The sequence below is a fragment of the Ascaphus truei genome, chromosome 7, assembly GCF_040206685.1.
Source record: "Ascaphus truei isolate aAscTru1 chromosome 7, aAscTru1.hap1, whole genome shotgun sequence".
Lineage (NCBI taxonomy): Eukaryota > Metazoa > Chordata > Amphibia > Anura > Ascaphidae > Ascaphus > Ascaphus truei.
Window position 1 is genome coordinate 57,550,719 of NC_134489.1, and position 15,607 is coordinate 57,566,325.

Here is a 15,607-nt window from a genome sequence, read left to right on the forward strand (position 1 = left end):
TAGCACAGGTCTCGTCTCTCCACAGCTGCAAGCCTCCCTCACTGTCCCATGCCAGGCCTCTCTTTGATGCTGGTGCACCTACGTCAGAGAGAGGACCGGTGCAGGACAGTGAGTGAGGCCCACCACTCGGGAGAGCTGGGGTCTGGCGGGAACGAGGGGACTGGCAGCTGGGCAAAGAAGTTGGGCCCGACCTCTGGCCGGGCCCAACTTCCTGCCAGCCGGGCCCCCCACAGCCCCAGGCCCAGGACACTTGTCCCCGCTCTCCCTCTCTGTCGTCAGCCCTGGCTGTGTGTTTTAACTCTTGTCACATATACAAGTCACGTGTGCACAGGTGTGATAAGGACCTTTACCAATAAATCACAGAAGAAAAAGAACGCTGCGACGTTCGAAATGCATTGGATGGGTCTTTTGCCACATTAAAGTGCCCTTTTAATCATTTTTTTGTTCTGGTTTCTTCCTGCTCCGTTTGTGCTGGTGCGCTTTTTGGTCTCCCTTTTCCCTGTATTGCATTGAGTAGCTGCACAGCCTGCCTGCCTGCCCTACCAGGATGTGAGTATTTGCATATTTTTCAGGGGAACCTGCCAATGAGACATATGGTGAGTGGGTTGCACCACACACCACCTGTCTTCAGGAGGATAGTACCCATTATATGACACAATAGGTACTATATCAATTGTTAGTACCCTGGTACAGTGGTCTGGCTTATTATCATTTTGAGATATACCTGCATTTGAGCGCTTCAGCTATTTTCCATAAATCACAGAAGAAAACCTGACACAAGAACAAAAACAAATCCTCACCAAACAAACAACACTAGAGAACATTATAAAAGATAAATGACCTGTTGGTGGCCCTTGAGCACTGGAGTTGCCCACCCCTGTGCTAATACGTTGCAAAGAACAGAAAAAGTGGCCAGCATGGTTCCTTCATAGAATATACCATATTCAAATCCATGAAGAAGGTAATGACATTTTGTCCAATGAAGAGCAGCAGAGATGGACTGAAATGGTAGAAATCTAAGACCAGGAGACAACTGGAGTGATGAGATTAGCTGATCAGGCTCCATTTATGATCTGTAACTTCATTCATTATTGAAAGCTCTATGGTTTTTTTTTCCCCTTTACATCGATCAATTTCTTTCTGAAGCCATGAAATATCTAAATGCGCACATTCAGCACCATGCAAGGGAAGGAATTCAAGGACAGCTTTTGTGAGTAATTAAAAATGATTGGCATTATCAGAGGAAATTACAGGCATCCTCGTGACATCCCAGAGGCACTCCGAAACATTTCATATTTTTATGGACAGATAGCTACAGACCAAGGCTGCATTTGGGTGACAGAGGGAGGACGTTTCCTGCACCTTACACATAAAGGAGGTTCCAGCATGGATCAATTCAATGGCAATCAATTACGTATTATAAAAACTTGCTATTAAAGAAGGCTAGTGTGCAATGGGGCACAGGGGTCTCAGAGGTCTAATTGCTTTGGAATCTTAAAGAAACTTAAACTTAAAGAAATGTATTTTCATTACCACTTTGCAGAGGTGAGCTATAAATGTAAGTCGTGTGTGTGTGATTGTATTACACAATCAGTTTGTGAAAATATAGTAATAAGTGTAGTATTCAATGTATGCGCACATAAGTGTCTAGTAAGTGAAAAATATATAAGTGAAGATATACACAAAAATATATAAAATAAGTTCATAAACAAATATAAAATAAAATAAACACCAAAAAAACAGTCCAGTAAAGTGTAGGTTGTTCTTCCTGGATGAAATCCCAGCAGGTGGAAGGGGTCACGGCTGTTTCCAATGGGATGAAACACGTCCGATAAGGAACCTAAAGGAAAAGAAAGTGCACATCCCATAGCGTAAAAAAGTACAACCCATTAATAAAATGAAGGGGGAGGGAAACAAGTGCACTCACAAGGGAAGGGAACGTGCACGTGATTGGTTGATTAATGCCCTCTGAGCGGCCAATCATCAGCATGTTTGGGGTTTATATATCATCTGTATTTGCACAATTAATTATCCCTGATGAAGTAGACTAGCTCTACGAAATGCGTAGGAATTCTGTTTGCAGTAAGCAACCTTTTGCTTTTCTTCCCCTTACACTGTGTATTTCTCTAAGGGAGGCGACAGTAAGCCCTATGGATTCAGTTTTAGCCAACTGCAATAGTTCGGCACTTCAAATGTGATGCCAGTAGCTCCGCGTCCAAGTGCTTCAATAGAGAAAAGCTCACATCGTGGGTCTTGAGTCCGAGAGCAACAATGTGGGACGTAACTGTTCCAGAATTACTCTCCAATACCGTGAGCTCCCTGCTGGGGAGGCCATTACCACATTTGCAGAGAATACAGCCACGGAAGCAAGTCCGGAGACCGGAGTGCCAGGACATCAGGATATCTTCACCAACCTGGATAGGACCTGAGTGACGTCGACGGCGGCATGCTGATCCAAAAGTGTCTAAAACTAAGCCGATTGATTAAGAGACTGACAGAGCACAAATAAAATAACTTAAAGCATGATATATACAGAAATAGAGCAGATGGGAGCACCATAAACGAATTATAAAAACATGGCAAAGTCATTGAGGTTAGCCAGCATCATGGATCCCAATTGAACAATCCACTAACACTCCTTCCTGATTAGAGATTTTTCCATCTCACCACCTCTGATACCCAAAAAGACCCTGTCAATGGCAAATGCTAGAAAACTCCTCCAGCAGGAGGTAAGAGCAGAGCACAGCCGTGAAGCAGAGCAAGGGTAACGGAGGTGGTGACTAAAAAACTTTATTGAGCAAAAGTGTACAGCTGATGGATCCTCTGACGCATTTCAGCCCTCAGTCCCCATGGATGTCACATCATTATATACAATTATAGAACACCAACACGGCCTCAAGGACATTTATCACTATCTTCAGTTATCTTCACTATCCACAGCACAGATCACCTTTATTAATGATTCCATTTTGTTTTTATTAACACACAATTATTTTCTTTTTGATTCACTTTTCTATCTTCAAACACAGGGCACGGCTATGGGGACTTCCTTTGCACCCTCATATGCCAATCTCTTCATGGGCTTATGGGAATCTGTTCACATTTTTGGTAGCACTAATATTTTCCGTTCTAATATTATTTTTTACAAAAGATACATCGACGATTGGGATGGTGACCTACATACTTTGCACACCTTTATTAACACTTTAAATGCTAATGACATCAATCTGAACTTCACATACAACACTGACACACGAAATATCAACTATTTAGATGTGACACTCCATGGTGACCCTAATACCATCATACAAACTGACATCTTTACTAAACCTCACTCCAGGAATTCATATTTATATGCTAAAAGCTGTCATCCCAGATCCCTGATTCAAGGGATTCCAAAAGGCCAGTTCTTGCGCTATAAAAGATTGTGTTCCGATCAGGAGAAATTTCTTCAGCACTCACAGAACTGGAGTTCTAGATTTATTGATAGAGGATATTCTAAACAAGATATACATCGGGCTTTTGTGAACGCTGAATGCTCTGGCAGGAAAATGTTGATAAAGTGTAATAAACATCAACGACGAAAAAAGAGTCAATTCTCTGAAAATCCTTTATTCATCACCAAGTTCAGTAGACAGGCAACTCAGATTCAACATATTATATCCAAGCATTGGAATATATTGAAGTTAGACCCAGATTTGGAACCCATTATTCAACATAGACCGAGATTTGCGTTTAGGAAGGCAAATACTTTGGCTACATCTCTCTCCAAAAGTCTTTTTCAGTCAGAATCACAAACAAGTGTTAGAAATATACCTAAAGGGTTTTTTAAATGTGGTTTCTGTAAATACTGCCAATATGCACTGCCCACTAAAAGAGTACACACTATATTCCCTGACAATAAATATAGAATTACAACCTTCATTAACTGTCACACGAGTTATGTCGTCTATGTTATCCTTTGTGGGTGTAATGCCAAATATGTAGGCAGGACCATCCGACCCTTACATGTGAGGATATCTGAGCAACAAACAAGATCTTCTACATCCAGTATCAAAACACTTTACTCTATGCTCTTCTGGTGGGTTAAAGAATTTTAGATTCTTTGGTATTATACACATTCCTCCATATATTAGAGGTGGCGATAGACTGAATTGTTTAAATAAAATGGAGATGCAATGGATTTTTCTCTGAATACTCTTCAGCCAAATGGTTTAAATGTGAAGTCGGAACTACAGCATTTCCTTCATGATTAATTGTTATACTTTACTTTATTATTTTTTTTACTTTCCTTTTCTTTTTTAGTCACCACCTCCGTTACCCTTGCTTGCTTCACGGCTGTGCTCCGCTCTTACCTCCTGCTGGAGGAGTTTTCTACCCTTCCTTGTCGGACAGCACGCCGGGTGGTTGCTGCTTCCCTGGATGACATCACCGCCGGTCATGTGACCGCCCTACGCGACGGTGCAGTTGCGGGAGGGTTGGCGGTGCAACTCTGAACATTTGGAGGATCGAGACACGGCATCACCTTCTACAGAACCGTGAGTCATACCGAATGCAACACGATTGGTGCCCAGAGCTGGGCCAGTTGCTGAGAGAGACCACACATACATATTTATGATATTTTGGCGTTACTTACCTCGTGAAATTGATGATATACACGCATCTGCTACTATGCTGTTTCAGATGCACGAGATGGGCTAACTCTGCTTATCCGACTATACTTCAATGGCAAATGCTGGCAGAAAGGATGGGCCAGATCCGTGTTTTAACATCAAATGTTTCGCTACAGTTGAGATCTTTTTAAATAATCCCAAATCTCATTGAGCATTTCTTATGTTTCGGGTGGGTTCGAGAATACGGAACCTAACCTCTAGCCGTCTTCCCAATATAGATTAAGTGACAGGGGCAGGTAAGGTAATAAATCACGCCCTTAGATTTGCAATTGAGAAATTGTAGTATCTTAAATTCACAGGTACCAGAAGCATTATTAAAGGCAGATGTTTGAATCGTATATTTGCATGCTGAACATAGGGCACATTTTTAAGATTTATATATCTTGAGCCCCACCAAAACTGTCAGAAATTGTGCATTATACAGTATATCCCATCACTTTTACAGTATAGCTTGGTTTAGACAGCAATGCGCTTTTTTGAACACAGTGGCTTTGGAAAGTACAATTTAAGAATTGGGGCAATTAGTATTTTACTGCTATGTTGGAGAAGTGAGTTTGGCAAAGCAAGTACTGCAAAAAGGGCCACATTAAATAAGCAGTGCTATCCAACAAGGCACTTTCTAGCACAGGAAGACATCCCATGGTTTAATTACTGAAATGGGCTACAAGGTGTCCTCTGGCGCTGAGAGGCGTCTTGTGAATTAGCATCAATTAGTGCAGGGGTGCGCAAAGTTTTCTCCATGCCCATCCCTGCACTCCTCGGCGCCTCGCAACCCCCCCCCCCCCTCGACCCTGGTGTCAAATGAGGCGCGGGGACATGTGATATCACGTCACCATGGTAACGTGATCCCGCGGCGTCATTTGACACTGGGTTGCCACGACGACGCATCGCGGGAAGGTAAGGTATTATAGAGCCCTCGCGCGGTACCCCGGCATTTAATTTAAATGCCTGTGGGGAGAGAGCGGGAACCTCTATAACTGCCGCCCCCCTTCCCTCCCGGAAAATCTAGCGCCCCCTAGTTTGCTCACCGCTGAATCAGGGAATGTGGGCCTTAATCCTCGCCAAGAACTTTTGGCGTGAAGGGTCAGGAATAGGAAAGAAAAAAACTATATATTATTTTTAATGCGCTGTAAAAGTTTGATGTAAAATTATTTTGGAAAACAATGATTAAGGGACATCTTATCTAGGCCTAAGAATCCAACACGGCAAGGGGATTAATGATCAATTATAGGCATTTACTACTCAAAAAGGGTAGCAAAAGTTGCTTCAGGGTTATGTTAGGGCCATATTATATGGAAGACAGTTTATCATTCTAAGGCCAATGAGTTTAAAGCATAAACAGATCCATCATTCCAATTAGATTAAATGCACCGAGACATAATGACACACAAACTTGTAATACAAAATGAGGAAGGGCATCTGTTTTATGCCATTTAGAGGATGCTATATTAATGAATGTGGATATAAAGGAGAGGCTGTCCCCCGTTAGCAAAAGCTTAATGTTTGTGATTTACTATTTAAACTAAAAACTTTGGTATAATTAAATTGCCTGACAATTTTTCAGTATTGTTGTGTCCCATTATAGAAACTCGTACCTCCATCACTTGGAAAGAAAGCCGTGAACCTTTAGGGGGAGGGGTGAGATGACTTAAGGCCTGGGGGCCGCTTCTCCTAAGGAGCTATGAGGTCAGGCAAGGTGTGTGGAATAAGGAAGGGTATTTAAGGGGGCGGGGGGATCTTAATTCCCTCCTTCTTCAAGGATCTGCTGAAGTGAAGTTGTCTGGAATATACTGGTTCCTGGTATGATGGTTGTGCAGCGCCGGAGGAAGGACAAGATCAGATGGCCGAGTGTTGAAGATGGCGTGGAGATGGGTGGAGGGGGGGTGGGCTCCGGTGGCACAGGCCTCAGCGGAGGACTGTAGGTAACTGTGCCCAGGGCTGTGAGTGGAGCAGGGAGAGGTTACATAGTTACATAGTTACATAGATGAGGTTGAAAAAAAACTTCCATCCATGAAGTTCAACCTATGCTAAATTTAGACAACAGATACTTTATCCTATATCTATACTTATTGATCCAGAGGAAGGCAAACAAAAAAACCCATTAAGGGGAAAAATTAATTCCTTCCTGACTCCAAGAATTTGCAATCGGATTAATCCCTGGATCAACATCCTTCCCATGTATACTTATTTGGTATATCCCTGTATACCTTTCCCATCTAAAAAGATGTCCAACCTTTTTTGAACAAATCTATTGTATCTGCCATCACAGTCTCCATGGGTAATGAATTCCACATTTTAACTGCCCTTACTGTAAAGAACCCTTTCCTTTGTTGCTGGTGAAATTTCCTTTCCTCCAACCTTAAGGGATGGCCCTGAGTCCTTTGTACTGCCCGTGGGATGAATAGTTCTTTTGAAAGCTCCTTGTATTTTCCCTGAATATATTTGTATATAGTTATCATATCCCCTCTTAGACGCCTCTTTTCTAATGTAAATAAATCTAATTTAGCTAGCCTCTCCTCATAAGTTAGAATGTCCATCCCCTTTATTAATTTGGTGGCTCTTCTCTGCACTCTCTCTAGTTCCATAATGTCTTTTCTTAGGATTGGTGCCCAAAATTGTACTCCATATTCAAGGTGTGGTCTTACTAATGCTTTGTAAAGGGGCATAATTATGTTTACTTCCCTTCCATCCATTGCCCGTTTGATGCAAGATAAGATCTTGTTTGCCTTTGCAGCTACTGCATGGCATTGGGCACTATTGCTAAGCCTGCGGTCTACAAGCACTCCTAAATCCTTCTCCATCAAGGATTCCCCCAATATATCTCCATTTAATTTGTAAGGTGCCTTTTTATTCTTGTATCCCAAATGCATAACCTTACATTTATCTGTATTAAACCTCATCTGCCATTTACCTGCCCACGTTTCCAGTCTCTCCAAGTCCTTCTGAAGAGAAATTACATCCTGCTCTGATTCTATTACCTTACACAATTTAGTATCATCAGCAAAGATGGAGACTTTGCTCTCGATCCCAACCTCAAGGTCATTAATAAACAAGTTAAAAAGCAGGGGTCCCAGTACCGATCCCATTGGTACTCCACTCACGACTTTAGCCCAACCTGAAAAAGTTCCATTTATGACAACCATCTGTTGTCTGTCCTTTAACCAGTTTTCAATCCAGGTGCATATATTATTACTGAGTCCAACTTTCTTTATTTTGTACACCAACCTCTTGTGTGAAACCGTATCAAAAGCCTTTGCAAAATCTAAGTAGACCACATCAACAGCATTACCCTGGTCTAGATTCCTACTTACCTCCTCAAAGAAACAAATAAGGTTAGTTTGGCAAGATCTATCCTTCATAAATCCATGTTGACTATTACTAATAATTTTATTTTCATAAGGTATTCCTGAATATTATCCCGTATTAAACCTTCAAGTAGTTTCCCTACTATTGAAGTCAGGCTTACAGGTCTGTAATTTCCCGGTTGTGATCTAGCTCCCTTTTTAAATATAGGCACCACATCTGCTTTACGCCAATCTTGTGGTACTGAGCCTGTGGAAATGGAGTCCTTGAATATTAAATATAATGGTTTTGCTATTACTAAGCTTAACTCCTTGAGAACTCTTGGATGTATGCCATAGGGGCCAGGTGCCTTATTAACTTTAATTTTTTCAAGTCGCTTATGAACTTCTTCCTCAGTTAACCAATTGTTCATTAATATGGAGGTTGTGGCTTCCTCCTGCGACACTACTATTGAACTTGATTCTTCCCTGGTAAACACAGAGGCAAAGAATTTGTTTAATACCTCAGCTTTTTCCTTATCTCCAATAATCTGCCTACCCATCTCACACTGATAGGGTCCTATATTTTCTTTTCTCATTTTTTTGTTATTAAGGTACTTAAAGAATTTTTTAGGGTTGACCTTACTTTCTATTGCAATCCTTTTTTCATTATCCATTTTTTCTAATTTGATTGCCCTTTTGCAATTTTTGTTACATTCCTTATAATTCTGATACGATGTCTCTGTCCCTTCTGAGTTAAAGAATCTAAACGCCTTCCTCTTCTTGTCCATTTCCTCCCCTACCTGTTTATTTAGCCACATTGGTTTTGACTTATTTCTTTTATACTTATTACCCAAGGGTATACACTGATAAGTGTGCTTTTCTAACAATGTTTTAAAGACTGCCCATTTATCTTCTACATTTTTCCCTGCAAAAACATCATCCCATTGTATTACTACTAGATTAGACCTTAGTTTATTAAAATCTGCCTTTCCAAAGTTGAAGGTCTTTGTTGAACCCAAGTAATCTGTTTTTTGATAATTTATTTCAAATGAGACCATGTTATGATCACTGTTACCCAAATGTTCCAGGACTTGAATATTTGTTATTACTTCTACATTGTTTGATATGACCAAATATGAACTGCCCCTCTCCTGGTTGGTTCCTCAATAATTTGGGTCATATAATTGTCTTTAAGCACCCCCAAAAACCTGTTCCCTTTTGTTGTAACGCTAATCTCATTGCCCCAGTCTATTTCTGGATAATTAAAATCCCCCATTATGCAAACATGACCCAGTTTTGATGCCTTCTCCATTTGCAAATGTATTTTAGCTTCCTCAATCTCACAGATATTTGGTGGTTTATAGCATATTCCCACAAACATTTTCTTTATACTTTTACCTCCACTGCTAATTTCTATCCACAAAGTCTCTACATTTTCATCATTCCCTTCACAGACATCATCCCTTATAATAGGTTTTAGATCCGGTTTAACATATAAACATACTCCACCTCCCCTTCTATTTGGCTGATCCTTCCGAAAAAGAGAATAACCCTCTAAATTAACTGTCCAGTCATGAGTTTCATCCCACCATGTTTCAGTAATGCCTATGATATCATACTGCTCCCTTGCAGCTATTAATTCAAGCTCCCCCATTTTATCTGTCAGGCTTCTTGCATGAGCAAGCATGCATTTCAGTTTTTTTTTTTCAGCCTGTACTATTATCTTATCTGCTCCTTCCTTTCTGCGCCCACTTTGTTTAGTCTTTAGAAGTTTTCTAGTATTATCTGTATTTACTATGGGTGTCTTACTGCTTGTCAAACTTGCACTTGCCCCCATTCTACCTCCATACCACCTTGTATCCTCATCTATTCCATTTAGTTCATTATCTGTTTCATTCCCCTCCCCCCTCCATCCCGCCTCCAACCTTTTTAGCATTCTCCCCCCTAGCACAGAAGGTCCCTCTTCATTTAAGTGCAATTCGTCCCTAGAATATAGATGGCACCTCTCAGAAAAGGAGTCCCAGTGCTCTAAAAACCCAAACCCCTCCTTCCTGCACCACTTTCTTAGCCATGCATTAACCTCCCTGATCTCTGACTGTCTCCCTGCGGTAGCGCATGGCACTGGTAGTATTTCAGAAAATACTACCTTGGAGGTCCTTGCCTTAAGCTTTTGGCCTAGATCCCTGTAATCATTTTTTAGGACCCTCCATCTTTCTCTAATTTTGTCATTGGTGCCAACGTGTACCAAGACCACCGGGTCAATCCCAGCCCCCCCCCAACAATCTGTCTACCCGATCTGCAATGTGCCTAACCCGAGCACCCGGGAGACAACAAACTGTTCGGTTCATGTGGTCCTGGCAACAGATTGCCCTATCTACCTTCCTAATAATGGAGTCCCCTACCACCACAATCTTTCTTTGTATCTGAGCATCCTGAGTCCCCTCTGTGCTGGAGGAACTATTCCCCTGGCTGCTAGAGGAATTAGTCTCCCCCAGCCTTGCCATTTCTGCCCCAACATTCCCAATATCTTCACTCAACATGGCAAATCTATTGGGATGTGTCAGCTCAGAAACGACCTGCCTCTCCCTATTGCCCCTGCTTCCCCTTCTAACTGTCACCCAGCTACCTACCTGCTCCTCACTAACAGCAACCAAGCTACCTACCTGCTCCTCACTAACAGCGCCACCATCTGCACCACTAGTCGAAGCAAGGGCCTGCTCAGTGAGCTCTAATTCCCTTTCAAGATTGCCACTGTCCCTCAATATTGCAAGTTGCCTCTTAAGATCAGCAATCTCTGACTCTAAAGAGACCACCCACCCGCTCACACTTTTCACAGCGGTATGCTCCTTGGAACAGCTGCTCCAAGTGCACATACATGTGGCAAGATGAGCATTAAGTGGCATTTCAATCCTGCTCATTCTAGCAACTATGAAGTTTAGAAGTACTAACAATAAACTGTACTTCAATAACTATACCTTGTTTAACCGCTTCCTTGTTCAAACTGCTTCTGGTTCTAACTGCACACACTTTAACCAACCAGCACTTGAAATCAACCACACATATCAGTCAGTACACGCACTCTGTTGCAGCACTCTGAGGGAGCGGGGCTTTCGGGGGGGGGGGGTGAGGTGGCAATGCTGCCCTAGCACATGACACCACGAGTGGCAGGCTGGGAGCAGTGAAGTAGGACCCGCAGCAGGGAATGTCTGGGGCAGCAGCACTCCCAGCCTCCGCTGAGCCCATCAGGGCTGGAAAGGAGGGTGGCAGCCATAGCGAGTGGTGCCAGGATGGCGCAAAAAAGGATAAGCCTGATCTCAGAGCGACGGGTGGCAGGTAAGTCAACCCAGGGTGGGGGTGGGGGACAAGGAGCAGGGGGGGTCTGCCCCAAAGGACAGGTTCAAGAGGGACAGGAAGGAATGGAGCAAGGGAGTGGGGGTACAGATGAAGGGGATTACGGGGGTAGCAGGGAGGGAGGGCAGGTTAAGAGAAACGGGGAGGAGGTGGTCGGCGCATAAGTCAACACTCTTTCAGGCAGGTGCCCTTCAGGAGGAGCAACAACAAGAGAAAGAGAGCCCCAAGGAGAGCACTCACACATTCATAGAGACAAGTGTACCTGTGAACCATGTGATGTATTAGAGGAATGAATGAATAAAACGCTTTAATGTGAGTCGTAACTCAGAAATTTAAAATGGGAACGCTGTGGATCAAGTATGATACTTGTTGAGAGCCAGTATACAGCGAATTAAATTAATGAACGGATGTAGTAGTGGCTGTGGCCAATATGCTGCCTGTACTCAGGGGGACAGAAATAACAGCATAGGTGCCATATAGCAAGACTGAAACCCTATGGGTGACTGTGGTATTGGAGGTAACCACATAACTGCCTGAAACCCCTAGTTAAAGAGGTAGGTAAGTTCCCACCTCAGCGGGGTAGCCAGTTTATAGTATACTTGGCTAATCCCTATATTAAGGTGTAGACAGATCTTCCCTTTCGGCTGATAGTCTAGGGGTACACCTGTATGTGCCAGGTGTCGCTTGGTATAGTGCTATGTATGCCAAGAAATCAAGTATACTCCCACTAGCATTAGGTTAAATAATTCTTACCTGCCAGTGGGTTATTCGTGTATGCAAAAAGTATAGTGTGACAGGCAGTCATTAGCTGCTAGAACAGTACACAAGTAGTGTCTGTTTACATGTGACGTCCATAGGTATGGACCGTAGAATACATCCGTCCGTGGTAGCAATCCTAACTCTTAGGTAGTGGCTAGGCACCTTCGGCTAATGCAGGGTGCTCAAGTATACCAGCCAAGAGTTAATTGCTAGTTAAAAAACATATAGAATGCTAGAATAGCATAGCCCCACACGAGGAGCTACTGGGGACGGACGCGCTCCGATCGCGAGCACACGTCCCGCCCCTCTGACGTAATGACGTCATCAATCGCCGACGTACGTTTCGCTGGTGCTTGCTTTGTCAAGGCTGGATAGGAGCATCTGTTATGCCCCCTGTATTTATGAGGTAAGCAATCCTCTGATTGGTCGTGACGCGTTCCCTGAATTTGAATGCTTTGAATGTGTGCACGCATTAGGGGGCGTGCTTTCACAAACCCCTTTGGTATACACAGCGGGAGAAGTCTTTGTGCTGGCATGCAATAATGATGGTATATAGTGGGAATACTTCCCAATAGAGCAGTGGTACGAGCGGGTATGGTGTATGCTAATGAATGGGTCAGTTAAATGAAGGGGCTAAATACAAACCCCTCATTAAGTCCCCTTGGGGCCAGAGTGTTGAGTGTATATCCAGCGTGATTCCATTTTTAGCAGTGCCTGGTCCCAATTACCCTTCCTGATACCCATGTTAAGCTGGTCAATCCCCTTAAAGGTAAGTGCCAACGGATCCCCTTGGTGGTGGTCGTTTATGTGTCTAGCCACAGGTGTATCATGGTATGTCTATGGTATGTATGCATGGGTAAGTCAAGTGATCCAGCCCACTTCTATAAGGATTATATTGTACAATTTTGTGTATAGTGGCAGTGCCATAGACAAATATTAACATAGATCTCTAACCTTGTTGCACATTGCAAATCGGAGGAAGAAATGTTCGGTTAAGCTTTGTTAGTAATTTCATTACATTTGGTACCTTGCTTTTTAATAAAGGGCATATAAAGAACGGATTCTTCTCCAAAAAAAATCACAAAGATTTTGCTTTGCCAGCGGGGGAAAATCTGAAATATTTGATTTATGTTTTATTTAAACATGTTCGTGTGTTGATGGTATTCCTTAACTTCATCTGTAAACACTAACGGCCAAGAAAACAATATATAAAAATGTCAGGAAAAGGCATTACGTAAGAAAATCTAGACTACAAATCTAAGATTCAATTGATTTTAATGTTTTTGAGCAAGTTGAAAAACTGAAGCAGATTTATGGTCCTTATCTAACATAAAATTCTGTATATCCATATGTTGGTCAATTAAAAGCAATCGCAACCTGCAAAACGTTTTCTTAGCTTGACCCAGTACTAGATAGACATATTGCATTGCTTGCTTCTACAATGTCACGGATATAGATTTGACTCACACAACATTAGTAGGTGCATAATTACATGCAAATCTGCATGTTAGCCAACACACAGCATGAAGACCTTACAGAATCCCACATTATTATTATCGTTTATTTGCAAAGCGCCACCATATTTTGCACAGAAACGTCTCTGTGTGAACGGTCTAACTTAAATGAAGGCAACTGGAAACATTGCCGTTTTAAAGCAGCCGTCCAAGCTGCCGTTTTTTTAATTATTATTTCCCCCTTTGATATGTGCATCAATACAATCCACACAATGATAAGTAATTAGCTAAGTTGCCAACCGATCCGTTCTCCTGTGATCGATCGGCGAAGATTCGGCTCGGGGGTTCACTAAATGGCTGCAAAAGAGTATTGACAGTATCTGACTTTGTAAATGGTTGCTATAGAAACAAAAAAGGCTTGTTACAGTATAATACATAAAATATGTAATTTAAAGATGTTTTTAAAAAAAATTCTACAAATACTTCCTCATAGTACAGAACTGATTTATTTAAAAAAACACACATGTAGGATATTGCTTGGTCTGCAGCTTTAAAGAAAGACACTGACAGAACAATACAACCTCGTATTTATTATTAAAAAAACACATCATAAAAACAGTACACCTGTTAGGAAGACATCAAGTATCACAGGTAAAATGTAATACTCTTGAACATGCTTTCCATACACCATAAAGCAATTGTCAACCATTATAATTTCCAATCATCATTCATTAATTGGTGGGTAGCTCTTACCTCTCAATATCAGTATGTGGTAAGAGCTATTGATCTTCTGTGAAAACCCCTCTATGTTTCTGCTTCCTTTTTATGTAATGAGCCTGTTCTCTGACTGGTGCAACAATCTCCATTTGCTAGAGATGCAAAATCGTCAGGGTAGCTATGGATCGAATTGTTCTATCAAGTACATCACTGTGTTTGAAAATAACAACAAGGTTGGACACTCATAAGGAAACGCTGTATGTAGTGTTTTAACACCTGTGAGAGTCTTGGAGAAATCTACAGTTCTCTGTAAAATTAGATACTTTTAATTTGGCAAACATGCAAATGTAAAATAGCATCATGCCTTAATAAAGGTTCAATTCGCTTATTTGTTTTGGAAGAGTCGTTTAGACAAGCACCCAAACTGTTGCAATGTTATTATCTGATAAGGAGCAGCACCGTTTGACTCACTAGGACTGATGTATTATTAATATTACTTACTATTAATCTGAGTACTTAAGACACCTGAACACTGTGAACACCGAAGGATTTGGACTTTGTTTTCATTTTTAAGGTTAATCTATTACTAATGCTAGTAGTATTACCAACATGCAGTGTTCGACAAACCTATACATTTGCTCGCCCCGGGCGAGTGGATTTAACCCCCGGGCGAGTAAATATTGGCCCAAGCAGCACACGTTTGGTACTAGGTGGCGAGTAGATTTTTTTGTGTGGCGAGTAGATTTTTTGGTGATTTGTCAACCACTGCCAACATGTATACTACTATTATTGTTTTTATCCTAACTGATCTGTTTCTTCTACTTAATTTATTAAGCTTTGTCTGGCTTAAGTGCTTGTCTATGTTCCATCTATAGTACATACCTGACCCTTCTCCCCATCCATTGCGGTATATATTGAGGAATATGTATCTGTAGGAATTCTATGTACAATGCTGCTTATCGCATGCTACACTGTAATTGTGAAGCGTTTTGAGTTCCATTGGGAGAAAAGCACTATATGAAATAAAAGTTATTATTATTATATATAATTATCTAGGCCAATATTCAAACTAGCCACTAGTTGAGAGCCTACTGACAACTCTTGTACACCAATATATGGTGCATTCTGAATAAACGTTCAAGCTTTTCAGATGTCTCCAGATGCTACCTTATTTAGAAACCTGTGTGGTCTTGTAAGTTCAAATATACCAAGATCTATAGGTGACATCATACTGGTCCCATAAACTTAGAAAGAATCTAGAGAAGTGAAACTATGACACCCTTATTTTGGGATGTGTCATTTATATTGTTGAAGCCTTTATGATGCTTGGGTACCCATCTATTATTTTATGTAGTGCATGGTTTCCTAT